At 42.5% G+C, this 10,893-nt stretch overlaps 1 protein-coding gene across 2 annotated transcripts in view; it reads right to left on the bottom strand.

Annotated features, from left to right (window-relative positions):
- The window catches only part of htr2cl1 (5-hydroxytryptamine (serotonin) receptor 2C, G protein-coupled-like 1), a 63,409-nt gene extending 52,798 nt beyond the window's left edge, over positions 1-10,611 (bottom strand). For both annotated transcript variants that reach the window (XM_035411141.1, XM_035411142.1), the window contains exon 1: positions 10,077-10,611. The gene's annotated coding sequence lies outside the window, so the exon portion shown is untranslated. The remainder of the gene's footprint in view (positions 1-10,076) is intronic.
- Between the last annotated feature and the right edge of the window lie 282 nt (positions 10,612-10,893).

A 10,893-nucleotide genomic window follows, 5' to 3' on the forward strand; every position in this document is an offset into this window, starting at 1 on the left:
AGGGGGCTTAGTCGCTGTTGAATTGAGGAATATCATTTCCCTGGTTATCAAAAGGCAATTCTCTGGCTATCCCTTTGAAGGGAATCTTGGGATGAACAGAGAGCTCTAACCTGCCCGAAGCGTTTGACAGAAATAACCCAACACCAAGGTAAGGCAGGAATTTTCTAGGGTACTTCAATGTGAGGTATTTAAAATATCTCAACATACTTATTACCCTTTACAAATCAGATACCCCGCTGTGTGCTGTATCAGGAGACCAAAGACACCACTGCAATGATGGTTTGTGTACAATTTATGTAATCAGACCCTTCAAGGTTTCACAAGAACACAGATAGTCACCAGTACCTGCGATACATTTTATATATTACAGAGAAAAATATACTAGCAAATAAATGTGGTGGTTACACTTTGATGATTTCTCATATATATATATATATATATATATATATATATATATATGAAGGGGCTCTTGATTGCCTGGACTACTGTAACACCCTGCTGGCCAGTGTACCACCCTGTACCATCAGGCCTCTGCAATGCTGGAATAGAACGCGTCTGCCTACCCGGTCTTCTCAAGGCCAAAATTCACACAGGCACCCTCTCGCTGGCTTCTGGTGCCCGCGCACATTCAGTTCAGATCTCTCACGCTGGCATACCAAGCGGAGACTGGCACTGCCCCTTCCTGTCTTCAGACAATTATCACATACACTCCAAGCGGGCCTCTCCGTTCACCGTCCTCCTGCCAGCTGGCCGGCCCGTCCCTTTGAGCTCCCAGCAGCCACTGCTCGCGGCCCCCGCTCGTCTCCGCTCTCGTCCCCGAGGTGGAGGAACAGCCGTCCCCCAATCACTCAGGAAGACAGATTCACCTGCTTTCTTTCCCCACAACCATTTCAGAAGTCGCACTTCCAAATTTCAGCTCAACGTTTCTATTTAACCACTTAACATTGTTTATTATGTTTCTATCCAATAAAAAAATAATTTAAAAATAATGAAAAAATAATCCTGTTTTACCCTTCTATCCTGTTATCTTACAAGTCTCAAAACTCCACACCGAGTTCTGGGGACTTGGCCAATTACTGGACTTACTGTCAGCCATTCCAGTATTGTGGACAGTATTTTCTCGGAGGCCAAAGAGACCAAATGGGGAGCGCCATTTTTTTTTGCCCCTTGTCACCGGCGACTGTAAGATGCGGTCTATATTTGTGACAGTGTGTACACCAGAGCTGGCAAGGCTCCACGGTGCCTTCTCTGAGCACAAAGTAGATTATTCTGGTGACTGAGCATCTCGACTCGGCAGATAACAGTCAATGGATTGTTTTTTTTTGTTTTTTTGCCTTTATTACGCTTCTTGGGGTGACCTTTCTTTTGCTGTTTCCCTCTTTATCAGACCTGGCGGCTCCAAGTCTCTGCTGGGCTGTCTGGGGGAGGGGGGTTGGGGGTTGGGGGTTTGGGGGGGGGGGGGGGGCGAGAGGGTGAGCAGGAGCTGCTCGCTTGCCCCAGTGAAAGAGGTTCCAGGGAGAACGCTCTGAAAGAAGGTCCAGGCAGTTGAGCCTCTCTGTCATCATGACACAATCTGAACCCACCAACCAAACAAGCACTCTCCGGTCCAGAAATAAGTCCCAACTAATAAAATTAACCAACCCGAAATAAATCCACGTTCAGCAATTACTTAAGATGAAGTAACCATGAATGCAAGCCAGTAACTCATGGGAGTATTTCCATTCTGTTAACCCCCCCCTTTCTCTCTCTCTCGTTCTCCCGTACCACACCTCAAAGACAAAAGTGTGTGAAGCAGATCACTGTTGCTCATCCACAACTGACAGGAAAATGACAAATGAGCACGAGTTCTTCTGTCCCAGAACCCTCAATGGGACGCCAGCTCTTAGCTCTAGTGTCAAGCCAGTGACAGACAGTGGAACAGAGGGAATTAGAAGAGTTGTTTCGGGCATTGCAGGGAAAAGAAAGGCAGAGGGAGAGGACTTTCCCAGGCTGCTTATCGTAATTTTAAAGCACGTTGGAAAAAAAACCCATCATAATTATAACAGATTTTATATTATAAAAGCACATTTCAGGATCTCATAGGCCTTTAAAACGAAATAAAGGGAAAGCTGTCTTTAACCACCACAAATATGTAGCTTACTGGGCAAAACAAGATAGCCATTTAGTGCCAGAAGCTCACCACAAATCAGCTGATGTGGAGAAGCGAAGTATTAAGCCCGTTAAATCTGGGGATGATTAGGTTGCCAAGTCGACAGGTTTATGATTGGGCCAGGACACAGGGGAGGGCCCATTGTCTTTGCAATAAGTGGCACAGTGACTCACAGACCTCGGTTTGATGTCTCATCTGAAAAACGGTGTTATTGATAAGCTTCCTGTGGCCCCACCATTTACCTTGCTGCGATGTGCTCAAATATCTGTGTATCCCCTGTCTGACTAAGAACCGGTTACCCTCTGCCCCTCTTTGTACTGATGATTATCTCTGGGTGTACCCATTTATTTGGATAAACTGGTACCTTCACCGTCCCGTTCCTGTTGTTACTTTATGGATCCCTCAAACTAGACATAAATAGAACATATTATTTGGGTGGATTGGCTACCAGAAGACATGTTTTGTTAAGATTATTCCTCAGATAGGCCAGATGATTATTTGGATTCAATAGAGGGAAGGAAACTGGCACAGACTTCTGACACAGGATCTGACATAAACTTTCCATACAAAAAAAAGAGAGAGAGAGAGAGGGAGGGAAAGATCATTCCCAGTCTTGCATGTGGCTTCCAGGTGCCAGGACTTCATGTGTGTCTGCATTTTGATCACTTGGAGGTACATACCCTACATATAGCCTGTACACAGACCTCACAAGATGGGCAAAAAACATACAAAAAGACCTCCCAAAGAAGTACTGACAAATTCTAATCCAAATGGCACAGTAGGCTTCTTTTCAGGCGGCACAGAGGTACAAACCATTAAAAAAGAGGCATGCAGCCATTATTACATACAAAACACATGCACGCAAATATGCAGTTCAGATACTTGTCTTTCAAATAACTCAGCATGTTTAATCCAGATATTCTTCTCCAGCTATATCGGTTCTGTAGTGCCTTCCGGGTCCCCTGATAGGACCTCCCTACATGGGATAGGCTGTCAGTGTTGGTAGGGTGGGTCCCGAATAAGGCCGACCCCCTCTGCTCAGACACTCTCCGGCTCCGTGTGAGTGTGTGTGTTACAGTGCGGAACGTCCAGTCCCCGGGGACAGCATGTTTTTTTTTCGGACAGCCAGACGACTCAAATCACCGTCAGCGGGCTCACACTGGCAGGCCCGTCCCGTCTGGGGCCCCCTGGGTCACCCTGATGGACCGCCTCACCGATACGGCTCTCTGAGACTTCACTTACATCAAAATAAATAATAAAGACGGAAATAAACGCGCACTCTGCGAGACCTGGATTTAAATTGCAGTCGACTGATGGGCTGACTGCACAGCTGGACTCCGACACGGATCATTTATTTAGCAACCGCTGAAACATTTATTCCAACACAAAGGTATAAAACTCTAAACGCATTTCACTTTTTTAAATGTTACCCCCGGAAACCAATAAGAAAACAAACATCGCGCAGAACGGCAAATAGGAATTGGTGCTGCATTTAAGTCACTTTCACTTTTTTCTTCCAAAATTTCTTTGCTGAATTTAATTTCCTAACACTCAACATAAGCATATCGCGAGCCTCGCCGTCATTGGCTAGCTCTGCTTCTACACAGTGCTCTTTCAACGAGGGATCAAGTGTGCTTCGCAGAGCTTACATGTTTTAACTGAGCTGCAGGGCGCCAACACGCACGTTGAATGTAATTAACGGCGTTGCAACAGCCCGTTCTCTTCTCGTTCAGTTTCATCTTCTTTGATGTAGAAAACCAAAGGCTGCAGCCAATTCACTTTTCTTTTTTACTCTGCAAACTTGCTCTGCTTCATTACATTAATAGGTTACCTCTTTATCTCTTGTGGTGTAACTGCAATGCAAACATGGTGATGTCTGATTAGCATCAAAATAAACCAATACTATCAAGAACTGCATTTAAAAGGACAAATACGCAACACTCAAGGACAAGCAGAATCATTTATGACTTGAGGCCTAGTCCCTGGAGTCCCCTGTAAAGTCTATATAAATCATTCCACTTATGTCATTATGCAACATGCCTGCTTTGAATGACATCATGCAGCTTGCTGCTCTGCTTGTGTATGTACCTGTTACCCGCATGAACAGTTTAAGAGTGATAGCCATCCTTGTTCAAATGTACAGAACACTGCACACAGTATATGTGAATCATCAAAAAAAAAAAAGAAGAAAAAAAAGAAGAATTTCTGTAAATGGCTTGCGGGGAACCGTCTGACCGGTTGGTCTTGAACACAAGCCCATTTTCACAGACTGAGTATTTGGATTAGCCCTGTCACGGAACACTGAAAGTACCACGGACGTTACATGCTAAGAATAAGCACCCTGCAAGTTTTAGGCCCCCATATGTTTCACATTTTGTAGGTCTTTGTAAAGAAGAGTGCACATGACTGTTTCACATCAGTTATACCTCCTGGGCAATATCGGTGGCTTCAAATCATTCCCAGAATTAATTTTCCACCGTAGAAAACATCACAGATCACATTTCACAGGCAGCAAACGTGCACTAAATACAAAATAACATGTTAAATACAATTTTGGTTATCCTTGTCTAACAATATAAAAACAGTAATTATGAAGAGCGATTGGAAATCTGGCCAAAAAAACCCCCCCAGACCTCAGCTGTGCTGCAACACCAGTGATATCGGACTCCAGTCCTGGAAGGCTATGGTGTCTGTATGTTTTTTTGTGATTTCTTTTCAATGAGTGGCCAATTTCTAGCTTCCAAGTCTTTGAAAGCAAGGTGTTTGGACTCTTTAGCCAATCAATATCATAAATTAACCGCTAAGTGTAGAAACACAGCAACGACCAGCAGACACAGTGACCGAGACCAAGGCATGGAGCACCTGACTGCAAGCTAAGAGAACAAGGTCACATGACGGGCTCATGGAGACCAAACTGAAAATGCACCACTCGTAAAGCACACAGGGCTCCAATCAAACCGAGCTGGGCTTGTCCTGCAGGAAAACGAATGCAGACACCTGCAAACGGTAAAAGGGGAAGTGAAAGTTTGTCTATTATTTGTTTAAAAGTAATAATAATTCAAAAAAAGAAAAAAACAAACAGCAAGGGCCATTCACTTTACCCAATAGAATTCAATACCTCATGCTCAAGGGTGAGTGACTAATTTAAAGCCAAATATTTACTTTTTCCCCAGAAAATTATTTTATAGCATCATTAATTGGCGGTTACTGAAATTGACAGAAGCAAGCTTAAGAAAAGTACTTGCAAATTCAAATATAATTAGAAGTGTAATGTAACTGTTTTACATTGTGTCAGAGAATTCAGAGCACCCAAATGTATTTTTCAAACTCTAATAATAATAATTATTATTATATGCACTGACAAGCACTATGTTATCATCTTAAAACAGGGTTCTAGTCTATTTTCATTATATTTTTTCTAAGCATGCATTCAAAAAAGCTTTAAACAACAAAAGCTAATTTACACTAATTCATTTACCACCTGCCCTGCAAGTATACGGAAGATTATGGGAATTAGACGGGAAAGGAGAATTACTGTACAGTATGGGGCAGGATTTAAGATGGAAAAGAATAATCCTGCCTGAATTTCCTTTTTCTTATCTAATTTTCTAATGGAGTTAATCCGTTCCGCAGTGGATTACATTTGAAGCTTCGTCGATTCCGCACGCCTCTGTGTTCAAGTTTGATAAACACATGGGGCTGTCTCCTACAGTATGTGCATGGGGCCGTCTCCAAATGCGCACGGCGAGCAGCTCCTTCCACGGACAGCCGGCCAGGGAGTTCTGGCAGCTGCGGAGACATGGATTTAATCTAAGCTCCACTGGCAGAGCCAGAGAGGAAGCTCTGGCCTCCCCAAACCCAGAGGAGACACGGGCCGGTACGGCTCAACAGCCGCCGCAGGTGAAGCCCACCTGCCGGCCCGCCTCTCTCTCTCTCTCTCTCTCTCTCTCTCTCTCTCCTTCTCTTTCTCTCTCTCTCTCTCTCTCTCCCTCTCTCTCTCTCTCTCTCTCCCTCTCTCTCTCTCTCTCTCTCTCTCCCTCTCTCTCTCTAGAGAGAGCCAGGTGAGGCCCGAGAAACAGGGAGGGCCCAGCTTCCACCATTCCGCGGACGAAGAGGTAAGACACCTGCCATCCAGCCCCGGGAGCCAATGAGAGCACCGTCTCTCTATCTCTGGCAAATATTTACGTGAGAGGATAGCGCACGTATGGCCTACCGCGGTTTACAAACTGCACACACGATGATGATTAAATTATAGCGAGGTAAGCAGCAGGCCTTAGAAGAACGGCCGATAGCTACCGCGCAGGGCGCCGCTTGCCAAATTTCTACGGAAATTTTCGGCAAGATAACAAAAAAGGGTGCAGGCCAGCCCTACAATAAACACCCAGGCAATAAGGAACAAAAATCAGTTCAGTACTTTAATAGACTCACAATTAATAATTAATAACAATTAACATGACAAAATAAAAGACCTAAAATAAAAAAAATGACAAACAATCATGCTTCAAGTCAAACAGAAATAAAAGGATCTGAGAAATTCATTCTCCTTCCAAATAAATAACATGGGAAATGGGCAGAAAACCTGAACTGCCTAGAAAGCTTTTCTGTCATACCGTGAGATATGAGTAAAACAATACACATTTTAAAAAAATCAAACATGGCTTCATGAATTGGATATATATTCAAACCAGCTCCACAACAGACCAAAAATCGCCACAGCCAAGTCTACTGTAGAGTCAATCCACTCTCCAGGAGCACAAACGGGGTTGCTTTTGACCCATTTAAGCCCACAGGCATCTAATGTTGCCAAAGTCTCTGCTGCTCTTTTTCCATTTGGGAATATTTTTTGAATGACTACAGGTGCTTTAAAAAGAAATCTCTGGGAAAAAATCTGGGCATTAATGGGTTAATAACCAATGAAATTCATTTTTTTCCCGACCAGACAATAGTGATAGCAGGGTGTAGGATGGACACCAAGTCAGCCATGTTTCCTCAGGTAACCGTAGCACATCGGCCTCCTAGCTATTCAACAGAGACCTGCAGGTTACATGGAACTATGAGCCAGACTGGGCTAACACTCCGGTGTGTCCAATTTCTGGAGAAGACGTTTTGCTAATAAACCAACTATGGGCTTCTTCTTCCTGATGAATCATGGTCTTATGTGTATGCGCAGGAGGCGGCTCAAGCTGGCGGGTGCATTTCAAATAATTGTTTGACCCAGGCCTGGAGAGAATACTGCACAATATGCTGTAACCACCATACAGAGTGCAGTGCAGAGAGAGAGAGAGAGACACACTACCACAACACCCCACCAATTTACTGACATGCACACAATACAAACACACACAAACACACGTCTGCTACTGAATTACTGTTTACATATTATCCACATTTATTATTGCTGTTACTTTTTTCATGTTGCCATGTTCCCTGTTTCCACATCCAAAAAGCTTCGGCAATACAATTGTACAAATCTGTCATGCCAGTAAAACATATTGAATAGAACTGAACTGAATTAAGAATGTGTGTGAGAGAAAGAGAGAGAGAGAGAGAGAGAGAGAGAGAGAGAGAGAGAGAGATTTGGCAGGGAGCACTCAACTCCCAGTGTGCAAGAGCAGTATTACTTCAGTATTAATGTGCTCATTTTATCTAGCTAGTGCTCAATCGAGTTGATTGATTTGGGCACGGCTGCAGTACTTTATACCAGTTCATAAAAACCAGACAGTGTATCTTCCAATACACAAATAGAGTCAAAGGCTGGATCCTTGTGTCCGGCTGGCTTCTTTAGGAGCACATCACCACACTATGAAATCACTGAAACAAGCAGACATTCCAAAACATTTTATAGAAAGAGGGCAATCATTTCTACATAAACCAACAAATGAATTCTTTATATTTAAATGCCAGTGTACTTTTCCCTAACATTGAGGTTCACATACTGTACACACTGTATATACTGATTCCTCACACAAGATAATCAGTTCACTGATCACACAAACAGAAAATATATTTTAAAACAATACGAGAGAACACTCGTCATAGCTGTTCATATTCATAACTCATCAGGAATTAAGCACACTGATATGAATGAGGTAAATGGAGGCTAGACCTGAGGCTGTTAAGTGTGCCAAAACCAGTTGCAGCATCTCATATAGGACTCCAGGGGTTAAATAATTTTTCACTCATATCCACAGGCTCACAGTTAATCAACTGGTCCACCTCAGTGGTTTTCTGGTATATTACTATTTCAGGACCAAAAGCAGCAGCATGATTTATGAAAGAAGATTATCGTTGCAATGATATTGTTAAGAGTTAATGAGGCAGAAAATGTTCACAACTGAGTATAACATCACGCGAGATACAACAATGATAGTAATAATTATTATTCAGGTCAGCACATGCAAGAGAATCTGGCGGTCAGCTTTAAGGTCTTTTCATGGTTTATTTACATATGAAAACACTTGAAAGCCAGTCAATTCCAATGCTGACGCAGTCATGACTGCCTTCACTGCTGTTTTGCATCACTGTAAAATCCAACACAGGCTACAAACCTGTCCTAAAATGAGGTTTGTCCACTTCATGGTTGCATAAAGGTAACAAAATATGTACAATTCTGGACACAGCATGTTAACAAAGCAAAGTGATCTAGAAAATGTCATAATCAGAGGTCCAGGTATTTACCAGACAACCCTTTTTCCAATTTAATGGGGATCTAGACACTATACGATTTTGTGGAGTGAAAATGAGCAAGAAGTGTGTCTTCACCAATATGAGATCCGTAGGTAAGATAATCATCTCTGGGATGCACATTCTAAATGCATCTCTCCACAAAGCACAGAACACGATTCATAATAAATTCGTATTTGCGTGACTGCAGTATGTCTCGGCAAGGGCTGAGCTTGAATTTTGTGGGTATGAAACTTGGTACGCACTGAAACAATGCGTATTTTCATTGGCAAATCCGTCAAACCGTCCCTTGCAAATTTTGACCTTGACCTTTCAAAATTGACCTTCATTTTTTCATTAAGTCACTTCTATTATTAAACGTCAGGGTCCGCGTGTTCTGTCAATAAAGTCACCATTACGTGACACATAATTTTAAATGATACCACATACCTTTTGTGGGGTGGACCATATGAACGAAAAAGTTGTATGAGAGAGCGAAAGAGTGCTACTGATATGTCCTCAGCACGTTACCCTATCACAGTCAAACGCACCACATGATAAATTCAATTTGTTCATTATGTTTTGACATGGAGGTTATTACTGGTGTTTGCTAAGGGGTAAATAATTCTACGGTTCACCCTTAATCACTTTATGCGATAAAAACACAGCCTAAATTATCACTGCGGTCGTAGAACGTTTTTAATCTGTAATTTCAGGTGACAGTGAGAGAGAGCGAGATTGAAAAAACGCGAAGCAAGAGGTGAGCACAGCACTTCCATTATTCTCTGTGCCATAGATGCCAACACCCTAGCAATTAGTCTACTCAAATGCTTTGAGTTCTACAGACACGTTAAATCTCCATTCATCGTTTTACTTCCGACGCATGGCAGAAGCGCAACAGCAGACACTTGTTTTCGAAACACGTACAGCATATATACTGAGCATATTCCCGATAATGCTTTCAAATAACCATTTTTCTCTTTTTTCATTAGGTAGTCTACTGGGTAATTAATAAGGTGACACAGAACACACGTTAACGGTAAAAAGTAAAATAAATCACACTTTTCAAAACGGCGCAGTACCCTAATAAACTCACAAATCTTATTTAAAATAAGAAAACTCACGTGGACGTTTAAACAACAAAAATCTCTGAAAATGAAAGACGATATCGTTAGAAACGTAGCCAATGCGGTGTAAAGGAACATATAGACATTCCAGCAAATCTAATCACAAGAAATGCATATATTTTTTAACAATTACATACCTCTGAAGTTAATTTATTTCAGATCCCACAGACACAGCTTTCAGTTACATTCTCTGGACGGTTGTTTTTATGTCTTTGTTTCATCCTCAATCGTTTAAATTCCTCTTTCGTGAAATTCCTAGCTGGAACGCTTTGCTCCGTCAATACTCAAACCCAGGAATGAGGTAGCTCTGATTTGCCGTTAGACAGCATCTGTAACCACTAGCGGCATGCATGTCACACAATCCAGGGCGCTGCGTAGTTGCGGTATTCGCAGTTAAGTACGGATGGGCGCAGATCTTCAACGAATGCGGGAGTAGGACCCTAGTGAAATACTCCACTTTTTACCTTCCATAATAGAAATGCCATCGTGGTCTAGTTTGCTTATGTTTTATCTACTTTTGTCCACGCAACAAAATCGCAAAAAACAGAGAGACGTCTGGAGACCAGCCAGTGGGCAGGCATCCTCGTTCAAATCATCTTTCGCTGCATGGTTCACAGGAATATTGCTGACGGCAGCGAGAGAAAGTCAACAGATAGCCAGATACCACTGCACGCTTTGTTAAGCGCTTGTTAAATCTTAGATTCAAAGTGGACCCTGACCCTACTCCAGAGACATTTAATGTTTTCCCCCCAAACTGAGCCTTGCTGGTTACTGCTGACAACTGGTTACCTAGCCCAACAATTGCGGTATATTATAATGTTATTCATGGGAAAATGCCTGTATATTAGCTATATTATTTCTACGACCATGGGCACTATAGCTTAAGGGAAATTCTGAACACTGCAGCGTTTGCATGCATAATAACGAGTTTCGAAGAAAAAAATGAAAAATGAT

The sequence above is a fragment of the Anguilla anguilla genome, chromosome 3 (assembly GCF_013347855.1).
Source record: "Anguilla anguilla isolate fAngAng1 chromosome 3, fAngAng1.pri, whole genome shotgun sequence".
Classification (NCBI taxonomy): domain Eukaryota; kingdom Metazoa; phylum Chordata; class Actinopteri; order Anguilliformes; family Anguillidae; genus Anguilla; species Anguilla anguilla.